This window comes from Biomphalaria glabrata, chromosome 7 (genome assembly GCF_947242115.1).
Source record: "Biomphalaria glabrata chromosome 7, xgBioGlab47.1, whole genome shotgun sequence".
NCBI lineage: Eukaryota > Metazoa > Mollusca > Gastropoda > Planorbidae > Biomphalaria > Biomphalaria glabrata.
Window position 1 is genome coordinate 13,939,587 of NC_074717.1, and position 26,533 is coordinate 13,966,119.

A 26,533-nucleotide genomic window follows, 5' to 3' on the forward strand; every position below is an offset into this window, starting at 1 on the left:
AGATCCTTTCCGGCTTGTCATCCTTTGTAGGTACTCCCTTGCCTAATAACATCGGTAGATCCGCCCCTGCTTGGTACGAGCTGCATAGTGTTCTTAACTTTGGAAGCAGCTTTTTTTTTTTTGGGGGGGGGGGGGGGGCACTAGAAATAATTTCACATCCCCACAAAAGGCTTGCTCGTGCTAAGAAACAAAATCTGTTTCCTAATCCTTCAATACATGAAACAATTCGTTTCTACTCAGAGATTTAGGAAGGCTGCCTGGTCGAGTGGTATGCGCTTCAGGCTGTCGTTACCATGGTCCCAGGTTAGAACCCTTTCAGCTGCCATCCAACGACCGAAAGAACAACCAAAACTTATATAAATACAAGAATATATATAGATTAATTATTAAAAATAAAACAAAGCCTGTATTAAGCTTGCTTGAATCCCTTAGTTTGCATCAATCATGTAATTAAATTTGGAATGGAGCTAGACTAACAATAAAAAAGTATTTTTAAAAATTAAAAAAAATAGGAGAGAGGGGGGGGGGCGCGGAATTAGAACTCATGGCTCCAGCCTTCTGAAGCTTCTCAAGCCAACAAGGTAACCACTCTGCTAGTGGAGATCTTATAAACATGGGAGATTGTATAGTTATCTATTGTTTCTATAGTCTCATCCTATTTTTCAGGTTTGTGTTCACTTAGACTCAGACGACAATCTTTAAAGGGGACAAATCAGCTTATACCACCACTTCAGTCAATTACAATTTCTTTCCCATGTTTGACATACCAAACAAAAGAATTAGTTTCCAATAGTTAGTTAACTAATTGGTTAATTATTTTCATTGATTCTTGTGTTGTCAGGCAAAAGAAATAATTGTGCAAAATTTCAGCTTGATCCGAGATTGGGTGTGGCAGAAATAACGTGTACAAACTTTTAACCAGACAGACAGAAGGAGACCTTTGTAAAAAAAAAGTTGATCCATTGAGGTAAGGATTTGATCGAAAATATTGGAGTTCCCGTGACCTTGACGTAGCAGCCGCAGTAGGAACATCCATACGTCAAAGCTGATTGGCAAACAATCAATCGCCTTGGGGTTCTACTAACGCTGTCAATCGGGACCTTCCATTTAGGTCGCGAAAGTCACCATTCAGTGCAACAATTTTTTAGATCGGGTGGGAATGGGACTCAGCAAATCCAAAAATAGGGGGAATGCCTTTACACGAAATTGGCGACAATAGTCCTTCTCCCCCTCTTCAATCCTCCATTTACATAATAGGAATATGAAGAATATGGTCGGGGTGTACGGCCTTCGACCTCCCCAAGCCAGAATTACAAGCGGCCGAAAATGATATCTTCATGGTGTCACCCAAACCCACAATGATGTTATAACCGTCGAGGAAACATCAAACAAAAGTAGCCACTGCTTCAGTCGTGACCCCGGAGAGACTTCCAGTGGCCATAGGGTTACGGGAGGCGGTCGTTCAAACCCTCGACGATTATCATCTTAAGTATAAATGAACTTTATTAAGGAGCGGTCCTTTAAAAACTGAGGTGATTACAGAGCCGGATCTGCTGGGAGAGGTGCCTTTCAACTACTTTATAATCAACCAATCAATTTACATCGATGGACTCAGCTTTGGCCTCACAAATGTCCTTCTCTGAGTGGTCATCCAACAGTAACAATACCCTTCTTTAACGCCATCCATTCGTAAAATGTTGAGTACTTCCCATTGAAAAGCTAGAGTACAATATTAAAGATCTGGTAAATGTGGATTCAAACTGCAATCGCTCCTTTGATTGTTTATAATTTTCCCAGGGAAGCATTATGACCACCCAAGTTGATCAAACAGGCATTTATTTTTCCTTGCAAGCTGCGACACGGGGAATTCCCGTTTCTAATTCTGATGTTTTGTAAACAAAGTGTCATTAAAAGCAATGAATCAATATGGCGTCTTCCAGTCAAAGACAATGTTACACGCGCATGCGCATATGCTCACCTTTCCTACTCCTGTATCCTTACTCCGGCCATCTTTTTTTAAATGACCGTCTTGTCTTGTATTTGACATTATGTAATAAACATTTCAAATGGTTTGAACCACTAGTAAAAAAAAAGCTGAAAAATGAAAACATGAATGGACGGATGGACGAACGGACAGACTGACGGAAATAAATAAATAAATAAATAAATAAATAAAGATAGATAGATAGATAGATAGATAGATAGATAGATAGATAGATAGATAGATATTATATCACACAATACTAATAAGTCTTTTTTAACACAGACACTCCACCACTTCAAAGCTTTAATTTATTTCCCTGTAACGACAGTTCTCTTAACTACCTGTAATGACAGTTCACTTAACTCCCTGTAATGACAGTTCACTTAACTCCCTGTAATGACAGTTCACTTAACTACTTGTAATGACAGTTCACTTAACTCCCTGTAATGACAGTTCACTTAACTCCCTGTAATGACAGTTCACTTAACTCCTTGTAATGACAGTTGACATAACTACCTGTAATGACAGTTGACTTAACTACTTGTAATGACAGTTGACTTAACTACCTGTAATGACAGTTCACTTAACTACCTGTAATGACAGTTGACTTAACTCCTTGTAATGAGAGTTGACTTAACTACCTGTAATGACAGTTCACTTAACTACCTGTAATGACAGTTGACTTAACTCCTTGTAATGACAGTTGACTTAACTACCTGTAATGACAGTTGACTTAACTCCTTGTAATGACAGTTCACTTAACTACCTGTAATGACAGTTGGCTTAACTCCTTGTAATGACAGTTGACTTAATTCCTTGTAATGACAGTTGACTTACTACCTGTAATGACAGTTGACTTAACTCCTTGTAATGACAGTTCACTTAACTACCTGTAATGACATTTCAGTTAACTATCTGTAATGACAGTTCACAAAACTACCATAATGATAGTTCAGTTAGGCCTAACTACCTGTAATGACAGTTCACTTAACTCCCTGAAATGACAGTTCACTTAACTACCTGTAATGACTTCACTTTAACTACCTGTAATTACAATTCACTTTCAAGTTCTGTCACTCTCTCTGCTTAGCCTTCCCTGTCTCTCCCATTCATTTCGCAGGGGAAAAACAAGTCCCCCCCCCCTCCCCCACACGGAGAGAGAGCCTACTATTCAGGAATGAATCTATCGGTGAGGGCGAGAGAAACAACAAACACCAAGGGATCTTGAGACTCCCTCCTGCGCCCTTCACCTCACAGCTAGCGTGCCAAGTGTCGAGAAACGAATCTAGTTGCATGTTATGTTTACTGTCCGTTTAATGAGAAGGTTCTCACACTTTGATCTCTGGACGTGCCCGTGCTTGTATTTAGAATTGTTCTTTGAACGACACCGAATGTGGTAACGAGAGAACTTGCCCAGGATAATGTATACATCTACGTTTCCATTCTTTTTTTTAATTTCCGCCTTTTATATAGTCTCCCCTATATAGAATCAACAAGGTTACAAAAGACAGTTTGTGTGGAAACACAAACTCAAAATCGGCCCCCGAAGTGGTCCACCTAGGCAGGCTTCAATATTTTCAAAAAGGACATCCGAATGAAATTATATCAAAGACTAATGAGAGATAAGAATGGAGAATGAAGGTTAACAGATCTTGTGTAGTGCCCCAACGGTCCAGCAGATCAAAGGATAGGTGAAAGTGAATGTAAAGTTAGATGTGAACATGGCCTAACTAGTTCCCCTTATAGACCTTGTGGTCTATAGGGCAGATGATGTAAAGTTCATCTGTTTTTGTGGCCTACGGTTAACGAGGGTGTCATGTAGCCAGCACAACGACCAACCACCTTTACTTTTCCCCAACTAATGTCAGGTACTTATTAGAGCTGAGTGGTTTCAGAGGCGCCCAAAGATTCCAAAGTTGAAAATCACCAGGATTCGAATCCGGGACCCCCGGTTCGGAAGCCAAGCGCTTTGCCGCTCAACCACCGCGCCTCCACTGGTCTAAGTCTTATAATCTAATTGTTTTGAAAAGGCTCAATCTCTTTTTTTTTGTTTTCTAATTTTTATTGATTTTTTTAAATAAGTAAAAAATTTTTGTATTATTAAAAATGTTTGAAAACTTTTAAAATTACTTTTTTTAAAGGAAACCTCAGAATTTGCGCTATTCAGTTTTAGCTTTATCATCATAGGAATCCTTGGGCCTTGGGACTCTTTTCTTTGCCTCTATTTTGGGCTCAATCTCTTATTCATATATTTTAAAAACGCAAAACTTGTGCTATATAAATATAATTTTAGGAAAATTAAGTTTATAAGATTACTATTTGTTTTAAATTAGGTCTAACTTATAATGCATACTAATTAGCTTTTCCTCTTTAAAAAAACTGCTTGCATAACTGATTTTAAAAATTAGATTTTTCACTTTTAGAAAAAAAAAAAGTAGCCGTTGCAACAGAACTTTGAATGGTCTAAAACAGTGATGCCCAAGGTACGGCCCACGGGCCAGATCCGGCCCGCGACGTGGTTCTATCCGGCCCGCCAAAACAAAATTAAGAAAATCACCCACACCCCCCTGCCCAAAAAGAAAAGGTTGAAAAATGTAACTTTACCTACATTAGGGTTCTCTCTTTTTTCTAATGGATTGGTACCACGACATGGAACACTTTAATGTAAAATGTAACAGAAAAAGTGACACGGATCTTTACTTTTTTTGTGTATTTGGAACATGATAATAAGCCAACATATTTGTTTTATAAAGAACGTGTGGCTGTTTAAACACAAACACATATGAACAGCATTATGAAGCAAAATTAGCGGTATTGATGGGAATATTGAACACAAAGAGACAAGAAAATGAGTCGGTGGTAAAACTTGCTAAAATGTCGCTCACATTTGAAGTAGAGAAATGAACCCATTTTCCGACGCGTGAAAAAAAAAATCAAATCAAAATTCCAATTTGTTAATGTAAGTATCCATGGGTTTCTCATAAAATTAGTTTAAAGTCAATTTCATTCTGTTTTTATTTTGTTACTTTTTCGGTCATGTGGCCCGCGACACGAGTGTCGGAAATTAAAATGGCCCGCAGGTCGAATTAGGTTGGGCATCACTGGTCTAAAATATTGTGATGTCGGATTTTCAATATCTTTTCTAGTTTACGAGATCTAAGCGGGACGGACGGACAGACATTTCACACAAAACTAATAGCGTCTATTCCCCTTTCGAGAGCCGCTAAAAAGCAGCGAACCTTCTCTTTATGATCTCCATATTGTTTGACTTTATTTGGGTGGTCAATGTGTTGCATAGGTCATTGAAGGATTAACATTCAAGACTCAATGCCATTTCCCTTGCATTCATTTTGTGCTCCTAAAATGAAGGATAATTCTACATCGTTAAATTACATGTTACCAGAGGCGGCCTTAGGGGATTCGAGTAGGGCAACAATCTCGGCCCCGCGGCTTAGGAGGCCGCAGCGATTACGATGATAAAGATTATTATTTGTCTCCGCAGCACCTCGTAAAAATATTTGGGTCCCTTATATGACACTTGACTGAGCCCCGCCCCCCGCACTGCCAAGGCCGCCTCTGCATGTAAGCATTTTATACCTTGCAATTCATGGGTTAGATAATGTAAACATCTGTTTCTATGGCCAAATGTTCACGAGGATACCATGTCTCCATCACAACGACCTACGGTCTTTACTTTCACCAGCAAATGTTTGGTACACATTTCAATTGTTTGGACATATCCCGGTATTCCAAATCTAATCTTCAACTGTCAACTAAGAGGGTCAATCTTTTTTAATAAAATATTTGAAATTTGACTGTCTTCCAATTTTATTATTTTATAAGAGTTGCATTGTCTTATGTTTAAAAAGATAGGTTTTAAGAGGATTGACCTAATAGATCCTTTATTCTTGCGTTGAACATAATTTTGAAATAATCCAGGATGGCTGCCTGTTCGTGCGGTTTGGGCTCTGGACTGTCGTTAGACTTATCGATGGTTCCGGATTCAAACCCTGCCAGCTCCTATCCCCCGTCGTCCTGCTGAAAGTTTGGACTAGGAAGTAAATTATCTTTAACTCTGAAGGAACATCCGAAACATGTCAAACATTTTACAAACATTTACAGGAATAGAAATTCCAAATGCCTTGGTTATTACATTCAACAACAAGAATGATATATTTGAATCACAATGTTGAAATAAATGAGTTAATACTATCTAATACATGTCTTAATCAATGTATTAACAGACATAATTAAATGAACATATTGTATATCATTGTTACGATCATCACTAGTGCTAGATGTTACAATCAAACTTGATGTCAAGATGTCACGTTGAAGCACAATCCCTGATTGTAATTGCCGAGGATCTTGAAATCGTCTTTTAATAAGAGGATCATTTAGAAGTAGCTAGATCCAGTTGATAGGATGATCATCTAGAACTTGCCAGTTGATAAGAGGATCATCTAGAAGTTGCTAATCGCTAAGTCGATCTAAGTATATTACTATATTCAATCAAGAAACTTCTCTTCGTCTAAAACAAATGTTTTAATTCAAAACTTGGAAAAGCTATTCACAAATAATTACAATGGTTAAATTTACTTGAATAGAACAGAATATATTTCTATTGAATAAATGATCCACACAATAATAAAATTATGTCTTCTTACTTTGAGTTCTAACACAAGAATTTTGTACATGTTATCTCTAACACGTTCCGCACGACACTGGCGTCAATCTAGAATCTTCCCGGGCTCTAGAGCGTAATCACATGACTAACATCTCTACACTGCAAGGCCAACCAATAAATGCAGCTCAAAGTACAATAATTAATATTTCTAACCAAACACATTCACTCCAAAACATACGTTTGTTGCGTGATGGAATTCCCCGAGCTAACTGAAGTTCTGGCTGGTAACCTTGGGCGGCTAAATATAGATACAGTGTACGTGACAATCATGTGTCTGGTGATTCTGGTGAAGTGTCGTCATTTCCATCCATTCTAGGCACAGTATGGTCAAAAATCTTTGAATTCACTTTTCTTGAAACTGCGAGAAAGTATTAGATAGTGACGTGATTCTAGATGCAGTAGGTTTGTGAACATGTTTTAAGTTTAGGTCCCTCGCCTGCTCAACTCTTGACATTATTTCAACTTTTAACTTAGCAGCGATTCCTGTGCCTGTTTTATCTCACGAGTAACATCCCTCTCATTATATTGAGGACATTGTGCCTGAAAGAAAGAGTGACAATAACCACTGACTTAGATTATTTTAAGAAGATAATTCATAAAGAACTTTGGACAAAAAAAATGCTAGCTTCCCATTGGGAGGTACAGCTTAGAACTAATCCGTCTCTCTCTCCACCTAGCTCCTTTTTAAAATGAATTTTACTTCATTGTATTTCTTCATTTGCTCAAAGCGTCTGTATCCTCCTAAGACACAGATGTGTGCGTGACAACGCTATTATGACTTATGTATTATTATTAGCGTAGTAACTTAATAAAATAACAGAAAAATGTATCTTGTTCACTATATCAGATTAACATTCACAATTGTATTTATGCTGAAACATTCACACCGAAACTGAAAAACAGAAATGACAAAACTTAATTATTCTAAAATAAACTTGCACAATTATAAACACTTCCACTGGATAAAAAGTTAACACAGAAAAGTGAAGTTAAATCATAGTATTCACATAAGTAAATGACTTACAGTTAGTTATATCACACAGTATTTTCAATCCTTCCACTTATACAGTTGCACACACCACACATTTGCAAAAGGCGACCCCAAAAAGTCAATAACGTGTCATTTTTTTTGGAGCAAACCTCAACAGGAAGTGCAAGACATTTCAAGCGACCCTCCCCGTCATCACCCTACAGACCCTCGTGAGTAGCTCAGGACAGGTAGAATTGACTTACCCTCATCTTCCTTCCAGACCTTTCCCTGGCCAGGGAGTGCTGTATTCCCCCCCCCCCCCCCGTACCACCTGCTCCCAACTGGCCCCCAGTGTATGCACGTGCAATCAACGAACACTTCCCCACATCGTGTGTGATAACTACATGGCGCTCGATGTTTGAATTTCAAACAAAATGTTTCACTTGCTCACATATACAAGTGTGTGGGGTGGGGGTGAGAATGTGTTGAAATCAGTTATTGATGATTGCAATGTGTTTGAGCAAGCTAAATACAGAAGTGCAACATTCGCAAAGAAGCTGTGTTAGCTTGCAATACAAATTTTAAAAAATCCATACATTCATCACAATAACATTTTTCTCCAACCTCTAGGATCCAATGAAATGAATAGGTGTAATAATACTTTAAACCATCTTGTGAGGTATCTCTAGCTATTGACGTCAGAGAAGGAGAGATAAAGAGCCAAGGACGTTGGGAGAACTTTTGTCACGGCTTCTCCTATTTTTAATTTAGTTTTCTACAATCAACTTTTTACTTTGAAATCTTAATTTGAATTGTAGTTTGAATTTTAACATTGGAGTGTTACTTTCAATTTTTACTTTGGGGTATTACTTTGAAATACAACTTTAAATTGTTACTTTGAATTGCCAGTTTAAAAGTGTACCAGAAATAGAATCGATAATTAATAATTTAACTCTGACATAAACAACTTTGAATCCTCTGTTTTGATGATTTCGTGTGACTGTAGCTCCAGATAGTTTATCTCTTGTAATAATTCACTTGTTACCTAAACGTGACTAAAGCTCTAAACAAAACGTATTTTTGAACAAACTCAACTCGACGTTTTTATAATGCTACATCTTTCTATGGAACTTACAAATGAAATCACATTTCTCTTTACTTTCAAACTACAATCTCAAACTGTTTTTCATACAAGTCTCCCAACTTCAAGTCAAATTTCATCATTCCTTTACTTCAATTTATCTCCCTCTCTTTCTCGTGGTTACATCAGCAACTATTCAGCCAATACAAACACGCACATAAACACACTACAGTACATAAGGGTTTTTGATAAAACGCTTATAAAAAAACTATTATTGATACAATGGATAGCTCTGGACTAAAGTCTCTGGACTGAAGCCTCTGGACAAGACTCTGGACTAAAGACTCTTGACTAAAGCCTCTGGACTGAAGCCTCTAGACTAAATACTCTATACTGAAGCCTCTGGACTAAAATCTTTGGACTAAAGTCTCTGTACTGAAGACTCTGGACTGAAGTCTATGCTCTGAAGTCTGTGGACTGAAGTCTGTGGAGTTCTCTTAGTTCTTCGCCTAAGCATGGAAAATTAAGTCGTTGTACTGGCCACATGACACACTCGTTAACTAACGCAATGCTACCTTAACATTATGGACTGAACACTCAGTACTGAAGACTCTGGACAAGACTCTGGACTGAAGACTCTGAACTGACGTCTCTAGACAGAAGCCTCTGGACTGAAGCCTCAGTACTGAAGCCTCTGGACTGAAGACTCTATACTGAAGACTCTGGACAAGAATCTGGAAAAGAATATGGTCTGAAGACTCTGGACAAGAATCTGGAAAAGAATCTGGACTGAAGACTCTTTACTGAAGTCTCTGGGCTGAAGCCTCTGGACTTAAGTCTCTGGAATGAAGCCTCTGGACTGAATTCTGTACTGAAGCCTCTGGACTAAAGTCTCTGGACTAAAGTCTCTGTACTGAAGACTCTGGACTGAAGTCTATGCTCTGAAGTCTGTGGACTGAAGTCTGTGGACTGAAGTCTGTGGATTTCTCTTAGTTCTTCGCCTAAGCATGGAAAATTAAGTCGTTATACTAGCCACATGACAATGCATCGCTACCCCAAATTAAACTTTTTCAAAACCTGAACACCTTTATCTCAGACAAAAGAATCAGAGACGCCTCAGTAGTACGAAGGGACCTTTGCTGATGTCTTATTCTGGACCGACAGAATTTGTAAGTGAAGACTAACCCTGACCATGTTTGCTGACCCAGTGAAAATCTGAAAATTGAAATTATGACCATATTTTGAAGCCCAATATATCGTGCTTTCATTGCTATGACGCCGAAGAAGGTTACTAAATAAATCCTATAAATTCCTCGATAACAAACCCGAATTTTTATGAAACCTATTTCTGAAGAAACGGATTGGTACGATTTGTTAGAAATATATCTAGTGGGATGACAGGGACAAAATAATCACCCTATCATGGGGCCTACCTGAAAGCCTAGAGCAGTTGCCTGGCTCGCAAATGTCCGCCTCTGAGATCATCTCATCCTCACCCTTATTTTCTAACGTGTATTGATGTTCAAAATTATCAACTTTTATCTAGTCTCATTCTTACAAGACTTCCAGCCCTCGCTAGCACTGTCGTTCCCAACAGGTTTGGCTGCTATATCTCTTGCCACACAAAAGGCGGTAGGCCGCCATGAATGTTAACATCTGAAGTGAACAAACTGACGAAGGGTTACTGAGGGCGCACCAACGCCAGATGGGTGCACACACACTTGACACTATTTGACACTGTGAGTATTCAACTCCCTAAATATCTGCGCCACCCACGGCTTCCCTCCCTCTCCTCACTTTAATTTGTTGCTAAATCGTATGTAGTCTAGCAAGTACATTTTAAGCAACTAAAAAAAAGGCAAAAAAATTGTGAACCTAAAGAAAATTTAACAGTTTTAAAAAGAAACAAAATAAGAGATAGAAAGAACTAGATTAAGTAAAACAAGATTACCAAGAGAGTCTGTGTTATCACACAAACTCACGGGCGGCCCCCATCGAAGTCACCAATGGACCAGGAATATTTAAGCCATAATCTTGTTTTGATCGTTTAAATTAATAAAATTGTAAAAAATAATTTGGCATTTTCTTTTGTTTTTTCACATAAAAGCAAAGAGGACAACACTTCGTCTTTGAAAAGACTCTTCTAACTCTTCTGGAATAAGTAGGGTAGACATCCAACTGATCACCTAAAAAGTAGAGTAGACATCCAACTGATCACCTAAAAAGTAGAGTAGACATCCAAGTGATCACCTAAAAAGTAGAGTAGACATCCAACTGATCACCTAAAAAGTAGAGTAGACATCCAAGTGATCACCTAAAAAGTAGAGTAGACATCCAACTGATCACCTAAAAAGTAGAGTAGACATCCAACTGATCACCTAAAAAGTAGAGTAGACATACAACTGATCACCTAAAAAGTAGAGTAGACATCCAACTGATCACCTAAAAAGTAGAGTAGACATCCAAGTGATCACCAAAAAACAGAATGGAAACCTCCCAGACAGTGTCTGTGGCACCTGGTGCTGTAACTCAGGGTGTCATCCCTTCCCCATCAACTTTCTTCAAATATGTTCCAATATACACTATTGCTATTCTTTTTATTGAACCAATACAGTAAGCTGATTATTATTGATTTTTACTCAAATGTGAAATGAGTGATAATTACTAATATAGAATCCCACTGTTTATGACATTTCTTCTTATCTTATTGCAAATTTAATTAAAATTAGAAACACACTTAACATCACCTGAACAGGTTTCTTTTGTTATACTTTAAGACAGAAACGTATAACGTTGTGCTTTCACATTTCAACTTCAACTACCATCTAGGCGTGTCTAGGCATGTTTGGGCATATATCTAGAGATTTTAATATAACTATGTTTTCAGATGTGTCTGCTTTTGCCAAGATATTTTTTTTTTCAACTTGGTTGTCATCTCCAAAATGGTGTCACCTGGTGCGACTGCACCCCTCGCACCCCTTAGTGACGCTACTGCTCCCAGATACGTATCTCTCCCCAACAATTTCGATTACTATATCGGAGTAGACGGGCTAGGATTAGCGGAACAACTAACCGGTTTCCCATGTGAACAGCATATTGCAATATTTTCCACTAGTAGGCCTACTAATCATGATCATAATCGCTCTATCTACTTTATAGGTCTAGACTAGATCTAGAATACAGAATATACATAGAATCTAGAGACACACTAGATCTAGATTTCTAGACTAGTTCTAGATGTAGTCTAGATATCTAGACTAGTTCTAGATGTAGTCTAGATATCTAGACTAGTTCTAGATGTAGTCTAGATATCTAGGTCTTGACTTAGAATCAAATTAGGTCCAGATTTAGAATCTAGATTAGGTCTAGACCAAGATCTTGAACAAAAGTCATCAAGACTAGGTCTATTTCTAGAATCTAGACATCTAGATCAAGATCTAGAACAAAATCCTGAATCTAGACTAGGCCTAGAATGTATATTTATAATCTAGATCTAGAATATCATTCGTAAAACTTTACACGTTTAATCTTAAAATTACTAGACCTAGAATTAGGCCAATATTATGATTTGGATTAGATGTAGATCTAGTAGGCCTACTACTGGATAATAATGCACTATGCTGTTCACATCACATTCATTTCTTAATGTGATACTACTGTTTACATAATAGGAATAAATAAATCTGCACCCCTAAACTGTGAGAAGATAAAATATTTCCTTAATAATTTATAGATGAAAATTTTGTTCAAATTGTTTAACACGTTTAAATCTAAATCTAGATCTACATCTGGCCTCTATTGAGTCTAATTGCGATTGTTGTCAAGTGTATCATGAAGATATGTGAAAACTACGCGCTTTAAAAGTTGTTGTTTTTTTTTAAACTTTCAACTAAAACGAAGTTCGTATTAAAATTATTTTTAAAAACAAAATTTGAATCAGTCTTCTATTCCATGAGTTAGTTAATAAATGGAAATTTTATTTTATAATGATCCATTGATACTTTTACCATTGTGACCTTAGATGCAAATTTTGAGTACCAATGCGCGAATCTATGAACGAAGCTTGATTTACTAATGAAGAAGTCTGAGACATTTTTAAAACGCAAACTACCCCTGAAGTTTTTCATTTAAAAGAGGTGTATTTTTTTTTATCTGCTTGCATAGATAATTTAAAAAATTAGATGGTTTACTTTCGGAAATGAAAAAAGTAGCCGTTGCATCAGAACTTTGAATAATCTAAAATATCATGATGTCCGATTGTCATTTAATTTTTAAAATCAACTATGCAAGCAGTTTTTTCTTAAAAATACACCATTTTTTACAACTATTCATAATTAATAGTAATAGACAGGCAGGACAAGACCAACTTGCACCATATTACTAACATATTTATGCAAACGGTTTTAGATTTTATGTCAAAAAATATTTTTTTTTTTACAAATATATTGCTAAGTAAAAGTAAGTTCTGTCATACCAATTACTACATTTACAAAAAAAAAAAATGTACTATGCATATAAGTGGAAGGTAATTTAAAACAACAATTATCAAGTAGTTGTTCATATTATCGCCCCAACTGCAGCAGTGCATAACACAAAGGGAACACTAAAAAAAAATAAGGATTTTTTTTTTTAACGGAAAAGGTTTTTTTTTTTTTTTCTTTGAGGCTTTGAATAAAAGATTGACCCTTTACAAAACATTTAGATCAGTTAGATAATCATTATATGACATCAGTTAGGCCAGGTTCACATCTAACTTCACTTTCACCTATACCTTGGTCAGCTGGACCGCTGGGGCACCACATAAGATCGGTCAACCTTCTTTCTCCGTTATTCTTTGTCATTTCCATTTGAATGAATTTCATTCTGGTATTCTTTCTGAAAATAATGAAACCTGCCCTTTTACCTGCCTGGGTGGACCACTTCGGGGGCCGATTTTGAGTTTGTGTTTCCACACAAACTGTCTTTGTAACCTTGTTGTTGTTTTTTTATGGAAATGTTTTTGTTTTTTTTCCCTGTAGCTTTTGAAAAAGAGATTGAGTCTTTACAGAATAATTAGATGAATTAGATAATCATTATATGACATTAGTTAGGCCAGGTTCACATCTAACTTCTTCTTCATTTTCACCTATCTCTTTGTCTGCTGGACCGTTGGGGCACCACACAAGATCAGTCAACCTTCTTTCTCCATTCTTCTCTGTCATTTGCCTTTGAATGAATTTCATTCTGAAAATAAGGAAACCTGCCTTTTTAGCTACTGATCGAATAAACTGGTTTTAGCCTAGAAATTGCTTTAATGAAATAAAATGTTCATCTTTCTTCGATCCCTTACGGTCGCCTCACAGTTTGAGAACTATTAGACACAAAGTCTAATAGTGTCATTACAACAATGTATTGTTTAAATCTAGAATATCAACCATCGTAGCTGTGAATATTCAAAATCAACAAAAACACAATAAGGGGCAGGGGGGGGGAGCGATGAGATTTAAAATGAACTGTGGCTAAATTAGATTTAAATGTATTCTAATTGATCTCATTAATACTAATATGTTTGTAAACGCCTTATCGGCACCCAACGTCATTTTCACCTTTTATAAGGTGATGGTACACCCCCTTTACCCGCAGTGTAAAACATGTTTCGTCGTCTCATACTTTTAAGTTCTTTTGATCTAAAAATGATTTGAATACAATAAGAACGTCAAATACTAACAACCGAAATGGTCTCCTGCTTAGCATTTAAAGTTCTACTCAATTAACCGTAAGGGCAACAAATGGAACAGCCAAACCGAACCAGCGGTACTGTGCTCTCAGCGGGAGTCGCCAAATAAACATTCCTGAAGAAGGGTTTTTGCATTATGATAACTTTATTCAATGTGCATAAAACTAGAGCCTCCCCCCAACCCCCCAGTGGGCCATGTTTCTAATATTTTTATTTAATGTCGCTAATCACAGCCCCTGATCTCCAGCAGCAGGAGCCAATATGTTTGTGTTACTATTTACTTGTAGTTGGGTCTTTGATGTAACTTGATACAGACCAGAGGAACGTTCTAGCCTGGTGGTGACCAACAAAGTGGCTAACTATTGACCATAAGTAGGTCAGATTCAAAGTGGTCCCTGTTTTTTTTTATTGGAATTATATTCAACGCCGCGTGGTGCTTTCAACAGCTGGACATCTGACCATCAAAGAGTCATGCTGCGGGTAGGACAAATAATGTGTCCGCAAGAGGCCTGGTTCTGACATATCTGACCTTGTAAAATATTTACAGTCGTTTTAGAGGTCTATTTACTAAGAGGGACCAGTAAATACAAGAGACAATGAAACTGAAGAGAGCGAAGGTGTGTTACGTTTAACTTTCGGACTTACAAACCTGAGAGCGAATTCGTGTTACGTTTAACTTTCAGACTTACAAAACCTGCCTTCTTCTTGTACCAACGTTATCTGGTTCTCTCTAAACTTGAGGTGTATAAACTTGCACAGAGGATGATAACTGTAGTTATAACAAGTGGCTGGGGGAGGGGAATGGTTGTAGGGCAATGGAAGCAATTATAATATATAGTATTTATTCTATACATTAACAAAGTATCGACTAGAGGAGGAATTCCAATCAGGCGGGTCACAAATGCTGGCACCCCTCCAGCTTTAAGACTCTTTTGGCCCTAGGCCTTTTTCTTTTTCCTCCCTCTTTTGGGCTTAGTGCCTCCTTTTTGGGTCTTTTTTTTTTAAATTGTATTTAAAAACAGTAAACATATTATTTTATATTAATAATAATAATACAAAAGAAATTATACAGAAAAAAATTCTGATGCAGAAAATAATTTGAAACACATATATTCCAACATTTCAGTATGACCGTGGAGTGGCTCCGTTCTTTTTGACTTTCTGGCCTAATGCCTCAATTCGATTTGGTTTTCTGTTTCATCCTTCCAGCTTCACTCCTCCTTGTAGATCAGCTCCCTGTTTTAGTCTCTTCAACAGTCACAGGGTGTCACCCACGTTGGTGCATATCCACCTTTAACTTGTTTTTACCTTGGTCAAATTCAAAGGGCTCTGTACCTTCTCATTCCCTACCAAGTGACCCGGACTCGGGTTATAGATGGAGTCAAAATGTTACATAGATTCTACAAATAAAAACAAAATCTAATCTCTCTACTGTTGCTTTGTTACTACTGGTCTAGTTCTGGGTTACTGAACAAAACAATGTCACTATTATAACCATTAAAATGTGTTTATTGATGTCGAGGCACATTTGATAAATTTGTCCATGACTTTTAAATGAAATATTCCATTTTAGATTTACCTCGACTGGACAAAGACATTTCTAGTTTCGAAATAGATCTACTCCACAGACAAACATTTTAGATTTACATAGACTGGACAAAGACATTTCTAGTTTCGAAATAGATCTACTCCACAGACAAACATTTTAGATTTACATAGACTGGACAAAGACATTTCTAGTTTCGAAATAGATCTACTCCACAGACAAACATTTTAGATTTACATAGACTGGACAAAGACATTTCTAGTTTCGAAATAGATCTACTCCACAGACAAACATTTTAGATTTACATAGACTGGACAAAGACATTTCTAGTTTCGAAATAGATCTACTCCACAGACAAACATTTTAGATTTACATAGACTGGACAAAGACATTTCTAGTTTCGAAATAGATCTACTCCACAGACAAACATTTTAGATTTACATAGACTGGACAAAGACATTTCTAGTTTCGAAATAGATCTACTCCACAGACAAACATTTTAGATTTACATAGACTGGACAAAGACATTTCTAGTTTCGAAATAGATCTACTCCACAGACAAACATTTTAGATTTACATAGACTGGACAAAGACATTTCTAGTTTCGAAATAGATCTACTCCACAGACAAACATTTTAGATTTACATAGACTGGACAAAGACATTTCTAGTTTCGAAATAGATCTACTCCACAGACAAACATTTTAGATTTACATAGACTGGACAAAGACATTTCTAGTTTCGAAATAGATCTACTCCACAGACAAACATTTTAGATTTACATAGACTGGACAAAGACATTTCTAGTTTCGAAATAGATCTTCTCCACAGACAAACATTTTAGATTTACATAGACTGGACAAAGACATTTCTAGTTTCGAAATAGATCTACTCCACAGACAAACATTTTAGATTTACATAGACTGGACAAAGACATTTCTAGTTTCGAAATAGATCTACTCCACAGACAAACATTTTAGATTTACATAGACTGGACAAAGACATTTCTAGTTTCGAAATAGATCTACTCCACAGACAAACATTTTAGATTTACAAAGACTGGACAAAGACATTTCTAGTTTCGAAATAGATCTACTCCACAGACAAACATTTTAGATTTACATAGACTGGACAAAGACATTTCTAGTTTCGAAATAGATCTACTCCACAGACAAACATTTTAGATTTACATAGACTGGACAAAGACATTTCTAGTTTCGAAATAGATCTACTCCACAGACAAACATTTTAGATTTACATAGACTGGACAAAGACATTTCTAGTTTCGAAATAGATCTACTCCACAGACCTACATTTTAGATTTACATAGACTGGACAAAGACATTTCTAGTTTCGAAATAGATCTACTCCACAGACAAACATTTTAGATTTACATAGACTGGACAAAGACATTTCTAGTTTCGAAATAGATCTACTCCACAGACAAACATTTTAGATTTACATAGACTGGACAAAGACATTTCTAGTTTCGAAATAGATCTACTCCACAGACAAACATTTTAGATTTACATAGACTGGACAAAGACATTTCTAGTTTCGAAATAGATCTACTCCACAGACAAACATTTTAGATTTACATAGACTGGACAAAGACATTTCTAGTTTCGAAATAGATCTACTCCACAGACAAACATTTTAGATTTACATAGACTGGACAAAGACATTTCTAGTTTCGAAATAGATCTACTCCACAGACAAACATTTTAGATTTACATAGACTGGACAAAGACATTTCTAGTTTCGAAATAGATCTACTCCACAGACAAACATTTTAGATTTACATAGACTGGACAAAGACATTTCTAGTTTCGAAATAGATCTACTCCACAGACAAACATTTTAGATTTACATAGACTGGACAAAGACATTTCTAGTTTCGAAATAGATCTACTCCACAGACAAACATTTTAGATTTACATAGACTGGACAAAGACATTTCTAGTTTCGAAATAGATCTACTCCACAGACAAACATTTTAGATTTACCTCGACTGGACAAAGACATTTCTAGTTTCGAAATAGATCTACTCCACAGACAAACATTTTAGATTTACATAGACTGGACAAAGACATTTCTAGTTTCGAAATAGATCTACTCCACAGACAAACATTTTAGATTTACATAGACTGGACAAAGACATTTCTAGTTTCGAAATAGATCTACTCCACAGACAAACATTTTAGATTTACATAGACTGGACAAAGACATTTCTAGTTTCGAAATAGATCTACTCCACAGACAAACATTTTAGATTTACATAGACTGGACAAAGACATTTCTAGTTTCGAAATAGATCTACTCCACAGACAAACATTTTAGATTTACATAGACTGGACAAAGACATTTCTAGTTTCGAAATAGATCTACTCCACAGACAAACATTTTAGATTTACCTCGACTGGACAAAGACATTTCTAGTTTCGAAATAGATCTACTCCACAGACAAACATTTTAGATTTACATAGACTGGACAAAGACATTTCTAGTTTCGAAATAGATCTACTCCACAGACAAACATTTTAGATTTACATAGACTGGACAAAGACATTTCTAGTTTCGAAATAGATCTACTCCACAGACAAACATTTTAGATTTACATAGACTGGACAAAGACATTTCTAGTTTCGAAATAGATCTACTCCACAGACAAACATTTTAGATTTACATAGACTGGACAAAGACATTTCTAGTTTCGAAATAGATCTACTCCACAGACAAACATTTTAGATTTACATAGACTGGACAAAGACATTTCTAGTTTCGAAATAGATCTACTCCACAGACAAACATTTTAGATTTACATAGACTGGACAAAGACATTTCTAGTTTCGAAATAGATCTACTCCACAGACAAACATTTTAGATTTACATAGACTGGACAAAGACATTTCTAGTTTCGAAATAGATCTACTCCACAGACAAACATTTTAGATTTACATAGACTGGACAAAGACATTTCTAGTTTCGAAATAGATCTACTCCACAGACAAACATTTTAGATTTACATAGACTGGACAAAGACATTTCTAGTTTCGAAATAGATCTACTCCACAGACAAACATTTTAGATTTACATAGACTGGACAAAGACATTTCTAGTTTCGAAATAGATCTACTCCACAGACAAACATTTTAGATTTACATAGACTGGACAAAGACATTTCTAGTTTCGAAATAGATCTACTCCACAGACAAACATTTTAGATTTACATAGACTGGACAAAGACATTTCTAGTTTCGAAATAGATCTACTCCACAGACAAACATTTTAGATTTACATAGACTGGACAAAGACATTTCTAGTTTCGAAATAGATCTACTCCACAGACAAACATTTTAGATTTACATAGACTGGACAAAGACATTTCTAGTTTCGAAATAGATCTACTCCACAGACAAACATTTTAGATTTACATAGACTGGACAAAGACATTTCTAGTTTCGAAATAGATCTACTCCACAGACAAACATTTTAGATTTACCTCGACTGGACAAAGACATTTCTAGTTTCGAAATAGATCTACTCCACAGACAAACATTTTAGATTTACCTCGACTGGACAAAGACATTTCTAGTTTCGAAATAGATCTACTCCACAGACAAACATTTTAGATTTACCTCGACTGGACAAAGACATTTCTAGTTTCGAAATAGATCTACTCCACAGACAAACATTTTAGATTTACATAGACTGGACAAAGACATTTCTAGTTTCGAAATAGATCTACTCCACAGACAAACATTTTAGATTTACATAGACTGGACAAAGACATTTCTAGTTTCGAAATAGATCTACTCCACAGACATACATTTTAGATTTACCTCGACTGGACAAAGACATTTCTAACACTACACAAAAATGTCGTAAAAAACTTCAAAAAAAAAAAAGCTAACACGAGGCCAGTGGCGTAGCATGATACCCGTGGGCCCGGGTTCAAGAATATATTGGTAGGTCCCCCAATAAGACGAATACAATGTATGACAAAACAATTGAGTCATCTGAATGTATCGGTACATTGACCAAAAGACAATCCAATGCAAGTAGAGTAGCTTTTTAATAATTATTACGATTGACTCTGTTAGAACTCCAACACGAATTAAAAGTCAATGTTTGTACACATTTTGAGAATAATGAAACGAGTTAACGGAGTTTCAAATCTATAAAGAAATGTTTTATGAGTTCTAGTTCCCATTCTACAGATTTACATTCCTAAAACACTTCTAGGTGTCAGGCTTTGAAACATTGATACAAACTAGTATCGAGTTCTACGTATTAATTTACTGAACATTTCTCTGGCATCTATTTCTTAATGCGCGAGCGGCTTCTTCTGATGAAACAATGCCCAAAGTTTATTCTAGTATCCAATCCTATTGGAAGCACCTTCATAGCTTTAGGCCAGTAGTTTATTGAAGGATAAATGTTGTTGTTTTTTTAATGACTTGGAGCATTTCTTCAGCAAATTCTGATGACGTCTGATACTCACATAGATGAAAACCTAGAAATTACTAATTTCTATTTCTTTTGGATGTTCTGTCAACGGAGATCACTGAACAGTATCAAAAAAAAAAATACGAATTAGATATCAGCTTTTTATTTGTCTTGAGCGCTGCCACCAATGAAAGAGACAAATGGTACACAATTGACATCCTATAGTGACCTATAGTACTGATATTTTTTCCAAAACTGCAATGCCCAACAGATCTATGACCTCGTTTTGAATCTGTTGGGCTTTGATTTCCTGTCAAATTTGAATATTCATAGCAATTTTCTGATGTTTTTGTATAAATAGATGGCGTTAAATTTCTTTAAGAGCAATGAACCAAGTTTCAACCAAATACTAAGCATTGGTCAGTGAAAGGCACTATTCCATGATCCATTTAGTTACCTATCTTCTAGATCTTGTTATAAACCTGTTCCCCAAGTCGGTTTCCTCATTCATTGCAATAGTACAAACCTATTCAAGTATTCCTATGTTAACACTCTAATGTTTCTTTGACTTGCTAAATGTTGAATGTTATTATTATTTTGTTTAGAGTTCATCTCCTCTTTATTCTGATATAATGATTACATGAACATTTTGTATACACTACAGAAGACAATAAAGTAATACGATGAAGACTTTCGAGAACACATCGTCTTGATTGAATGTCTTACACTATTTCACAATGTAAACTTCTTCGGATTCAATAGTTTTTTTTCATGTCAGACTAATTTTTTTTTTGGTCAGACTACCACTTTTCAATTTCACTTACAATAGCACACTAACAATCAGGCTAACGCATCCACGTTGAGCAGTCAAGGTTATTGAGAAGTTGTATATAGTTCATGATCAAATACACTGTTCATTGTAATATACCCGCTGCAGTTCATCAAATATAAAGTCATAGTCGCAGATATAGGAGCGTTATAGCGAGTGGTCCAAACAAGATTTTCATGTTTATTACAAAAAGCGAAGATCCAAAATTGTTGATAGTTAATGATTTTGTTGGTGCGTTTACCAGCTGATGGATCAGCCTGAACGCTAAGATGGGAATTACTGACTTATTTGGTAAGAAACAAATGATATTACAATATTTTAAATACAAAACTAAATAAAAACATATTGAGCTTTGAGAAGAGTGAATAATTTGCAGCTGTATCGAAATTTTAATAAGTGACAATCAGGACTATCCCTGTTTCTTAACCAAACTCTCCCCCCCGCCCTCCATTTCTGTACTACTACCAATGGTTTTATGAACAGACAAGGAAAAAAAAATGGAAACGATTGTCACGATTAGGGTTAGCCACCATTACAATTTACAACACCTGGTGCAAAGCAAATCCTTACATTAAAGCTTCAAACACTTGGTTTTGAAACTGGTATTAATTTTGAGACAACTTTCAGTAAATTTTGAGGAAGCTTTTTAAATTCTGTTTTTTATCGGTTTTTACAAAAGTGAATTTAGTTTTTCACTTTGGTGTCACCCCCAAGTTCTCAACAAGTCAAGAGTCATGGGCCCAAACGCAGTGGGCCCCTAATGGCCGTGGGCCCGGGTTCATTGAGCCCCTTCGCGCCATGGATGCTACGCCACTGCACGTTTTGTAGAGTATATTTCAGAAGTACATTTTGTTTTGTCCACTCGCTCCTATGTCCCATACACTTGAATGTTTAGATCTAGATCTAGTCCTTGAACAGCGAAAACACGAGCACTCTCGTCTCATAATTATTATTTAGCAATTTTTAGATACATAATCTAGAATCTAGATATATACAGGCTTTTTTTGTGACGGCTTGTATTTTAACGTATATTATTATTTTTTAAAAGTTTAAAGTTAGGCAGGCCATCAACTACTGTGTACCGGCACATAATCACTGAGTACCGTCACCTAATTTCTTTTTTACAAAAAAGAACTGTATATACATGTACATATATATATATCTTGATCTCTGATCTCCTCTTTCTACTTTTTATTGCTATGTTTTAGCAAATCAAAACGAGGATGTGAAATACAATTTTAAACTAAATTAATATTAAGCTCTTTAAATATTACAACAAATCGAGGGAAAAAACATATAACAATAGTGACTCGTGTTCTAAGTGACTTTCGAACAAGTTTAAAAAAACAAAAGAGAGGATCAAAGATTTTGTGTCCGGATATTGCGAGGAAGATCTGAAAAGAAACGTCTATAAACATTTAGACGCTTCTACTGTTTCACACCTGACACAATGGGCTCTATTCTCATCTAAACACCCGAGCTGACCAGTCAGGACCAGGGTTGCTAAAATCTTAATGAAACTTTCGGCATTTAATAACCAATATAGCGCCAACCTTCATTCTTTCCATTCCTTAACCATCGCACAATCTCATTTCCTGTTCCAGAAAACAGAGCAGAAACGCAATGTATACCATTCTCCTACAAAATAGTCTCGTCAATAAAGATATAAATAATGTCGTCAATAAAGATATAAATAATCTCGTCAATAAATGACTTTGAACAAAATGATGGGGGAAAGGGCCACAACTCTGCTGACAAACACATTCCATAATCAAAGACGAAACTAAAACAGTCCGGAAAAGGGGGCGAGCGTTGATCAAGGTGAAAAGTGGCGAACACGCGCCAGTGAGCATAAAACGCGCAATGCGCCCTCAGTTCCTGTTGTGTACCGGGTTAACAACCTCGCCGGCTCCTCGATACCGATAAACTCTTACGATCGCCATTTTTTTTTTCTTTCGTAAAACGTTGCTGTTGCAGTAACGGGCGGCCATTTTGTTCACGAGTCGTCAGTCTGCGTCTTTCCCTCTTTCCGGTCGGCATTGTACCCCGTGTTACAAGAGGAGGGGGGGAGGGGCTGGAGGCAATATTAATGTCACCTTCAGGTGTACGTCAGAGGTGAGGGGGGGGTAGGGCGATAAGAGCTCGCAATCAAGATTGAGGTCAGAAAAATTGTTTCCAGTGAAGTGAAAGAGTGGTGGGAAAAGGGGAGGGGGAGGCTGTCGCGGCTACGCTATTGTTCTGAAATGACGGAAAAGGTGATTTTGATGACCGGGTGGACAATATGGTTGAATTTCCATGGGGCTAAGGACAGCAGCAGAGCTGTTGATACGGCGAGCCACGGGCATCAATCATCTGTTGTGTTGCGAGGATCTGCCCCGGACTGGACCTTTTGTTGCCATTTCTTGCGGACCTTGTGACGATACATCAAACTTGCTTGCCATCTTGACGGAAGTACTTTGCCAAGCGGTGTCGGAATTACTTTTCACCTCTTCAAATTGTGTGGAATGATGCATACACCTTCTCCCGTCATCGCCTGCGACCATTTCAATATCAGGCTGTTACACTTAGTGCTCCCCCTCCCCTAAGCCACTCTTCTTGTAATCTGCAATTTCTTAGAAACACTCCATTTGAGATGAAATAAAAATGTCACGACAGAAATTGTGATAAAGCAATACGCACCGACGGTAAGGCGAGGGCTTCCAATTGACTCATCAACTGGGAAAGAAGTTAGAATCTGCAAAGGCGGTCTCAAAAGTCTAGAGTCAGATCGAAGATATCTTTCAGATACATAATCTTTCACCACGTTGGGCTCCGTTAGTCGGATATTAATTCCTGATACCTTTTATTCCCCCCCCCCCCGCACAAACATACACCCTCATTGACTTCTCTCCCCTCCTACGTTCACTCAGGTTGATTCAATATTATATGAATTCAATCCAATAACAGTGCAACTCTAACTTTGTAGGCGCGGGAAACTGACTCCGAAGCAGACGACTTGTTTATCGATGCCTTGAAAACATTTTAGGCTATAAAATACCGTAGAGTGAGAACCGGGTGAGAACCGGAAGTTGGCGTCAGAGCAATTTAGTATCTTTAGCTTTTACAAGCTGACGGCTAAATCTCACTTTAAGGCCCCACCCCGGTCTTTCTATACATCTACCTCTTCCCAACACTGCACTTCAATACCCACCACAATATCTTTACATTGACTAAAGGTGTCATCCAAAAGTCTTGACTAACTTTCGACTCTAAGGACCTATTGTAACCACCCTCAAATGTTTATGAAGGGAAAATGAGAATATTTGATTCCTGCTTTGGTATTCTGAATGAAACTAGGAAATTAAAATTTAAAGTATTTAATTTTTTTTTATTTTTTTTTTACAAAACATTAGAATTGGTTAATGATCTTTGTTATATTAGATAATATGGATATGGCTATAAACAAAAAATAAAAAAAACAACGTATATGTTAAAGAGACATATGGTTATGGTATATGATTTTGTATGGTTAAAATAGTTATATTTCCATATATCATTAATAATTATATTGTTTTAATCAGGGTCCGTACAAATTATAACCAATGTTAATGTTGTATTATTATTGTAATATTTAGAAGCGTAATGGACAAATAATAACATGTTATATCTTGTCTTACTTATTTAAATTAGTTCAAGCGATAATTTGACAGTAAATAAATAAATATATTAATTCCATAACACATGCAATCGTACTATGGTACAGCACCTAAATGGAAAGGATGTCATAGACTTGGACTTTGCATATATATAGATAGATATAGATAGATAGATAGATCAGACAGAAAGACTTAGACCTGGACATTGCATATATTTTGATAGATTAGATAAATAGGTAGACCAGACAGACTTAGACCTGGACATTGCATATATTTTGATAGATTAGATAAATAGGTAGACCAGACAGACTTAGACCTGGACATTGCATATATTTTGATAGATAATAATAATTTTATTTATAAAGCGCTGTTAACAAACAAAATGTAGGCTCAAGGCGCTGTAACAACATTACAAACATAAACACAACTGCTAGAATAACAGTTAATCTAAAAAAAAAAAAAAAATTAGATTAGATAAATAGGTAGACCAGACAGACTAGAACTCGAGTGAAATGGGTATTAGTTGTGCTGCTAATACTCCATAACTTTATGCAAATGATGGAAGGTCAGACTGCAAAAAAAAAAAGTCCGTATGAATCACTCACGACAGTGCTGGGTGATGAATGAGTACACGAGCCGTGAAATAAGGTAAAAGGAGTGTTTGTGTGAGCAGTCCCCTGGAGTCAACAGCTGGCTAGACGTGACTGGAGGCTAACAAGGAAGTCTTGCATAATACTTTGTTCATTCAGAAGTGGATTTCAAAATTAGTCGTTGCGGGTAAGGGTAGGATTTTTAGTACAGTAGGGGTTCAAATAGGGCCGCTCTGCAGGAGACTTAAGGGAGGGCCTGAAGTCCAAGTGGGTACAATTTGAGACTTTAGGTCATGACCTACACCAGTGTTTCCTTCACACCTTCTGATTGTTTAGCGGAAAACTCTGCTTATTTTTTAGAGAGATTTTTTAATTCACGTGGCCCACTAATTAATTATTGCAGTAGCTCGTGGAACATCCATTGAGGTCTCGCGGAAAACTACGGTTACGGAGAACACAGTTTAACTCTTTCTCTCCTGACTGACGATACCAACGTTGATTCCAACAGAATGTGGTAAATAATTACGGAGAGAAAGAGTTAAGAAACACTGACCTACGCTAAAGAGAGGTTTTGATATTGCTTTGTCCAAAAACTACATGTCTTTTTATATCTTATATAAGGTTTATTTTATTTTCAACTAGTCTTTTTCCCAGTCTTTTGTACAAGTCGTTATTACAATGTATTTTATTCATGGCTTTTTACGTCGTATTACTTGGAAAGAGTGGGAGAAAAAGAGAAAGAGAGAGAAAGAGAGAGAGAAAGAGAGATACAGAAAGAGAGAGAGACAGAAAGAGAGAGAAAGAGAGAGAGAGAGAAAGAGAAAGAGGGATACAGAAAGAGAGAGACAGAAAGAGAGAGAAAGAGAAAGAAAGAAAGAGAGAGAGAGAGAGAGAGAAAGAGAGAGAGAGCGAGAGAAAGAGAGAGAGTAAGAGGAAAAATAGAGAGAGAAAGAGAGACAGAGTTAAAGAAAGAGAGAGTGAGACAGATAGAGAAAGATATATATAGAGAGATATAGAGAAAGAGAGATAAAGACAAAGAGAGAGAGA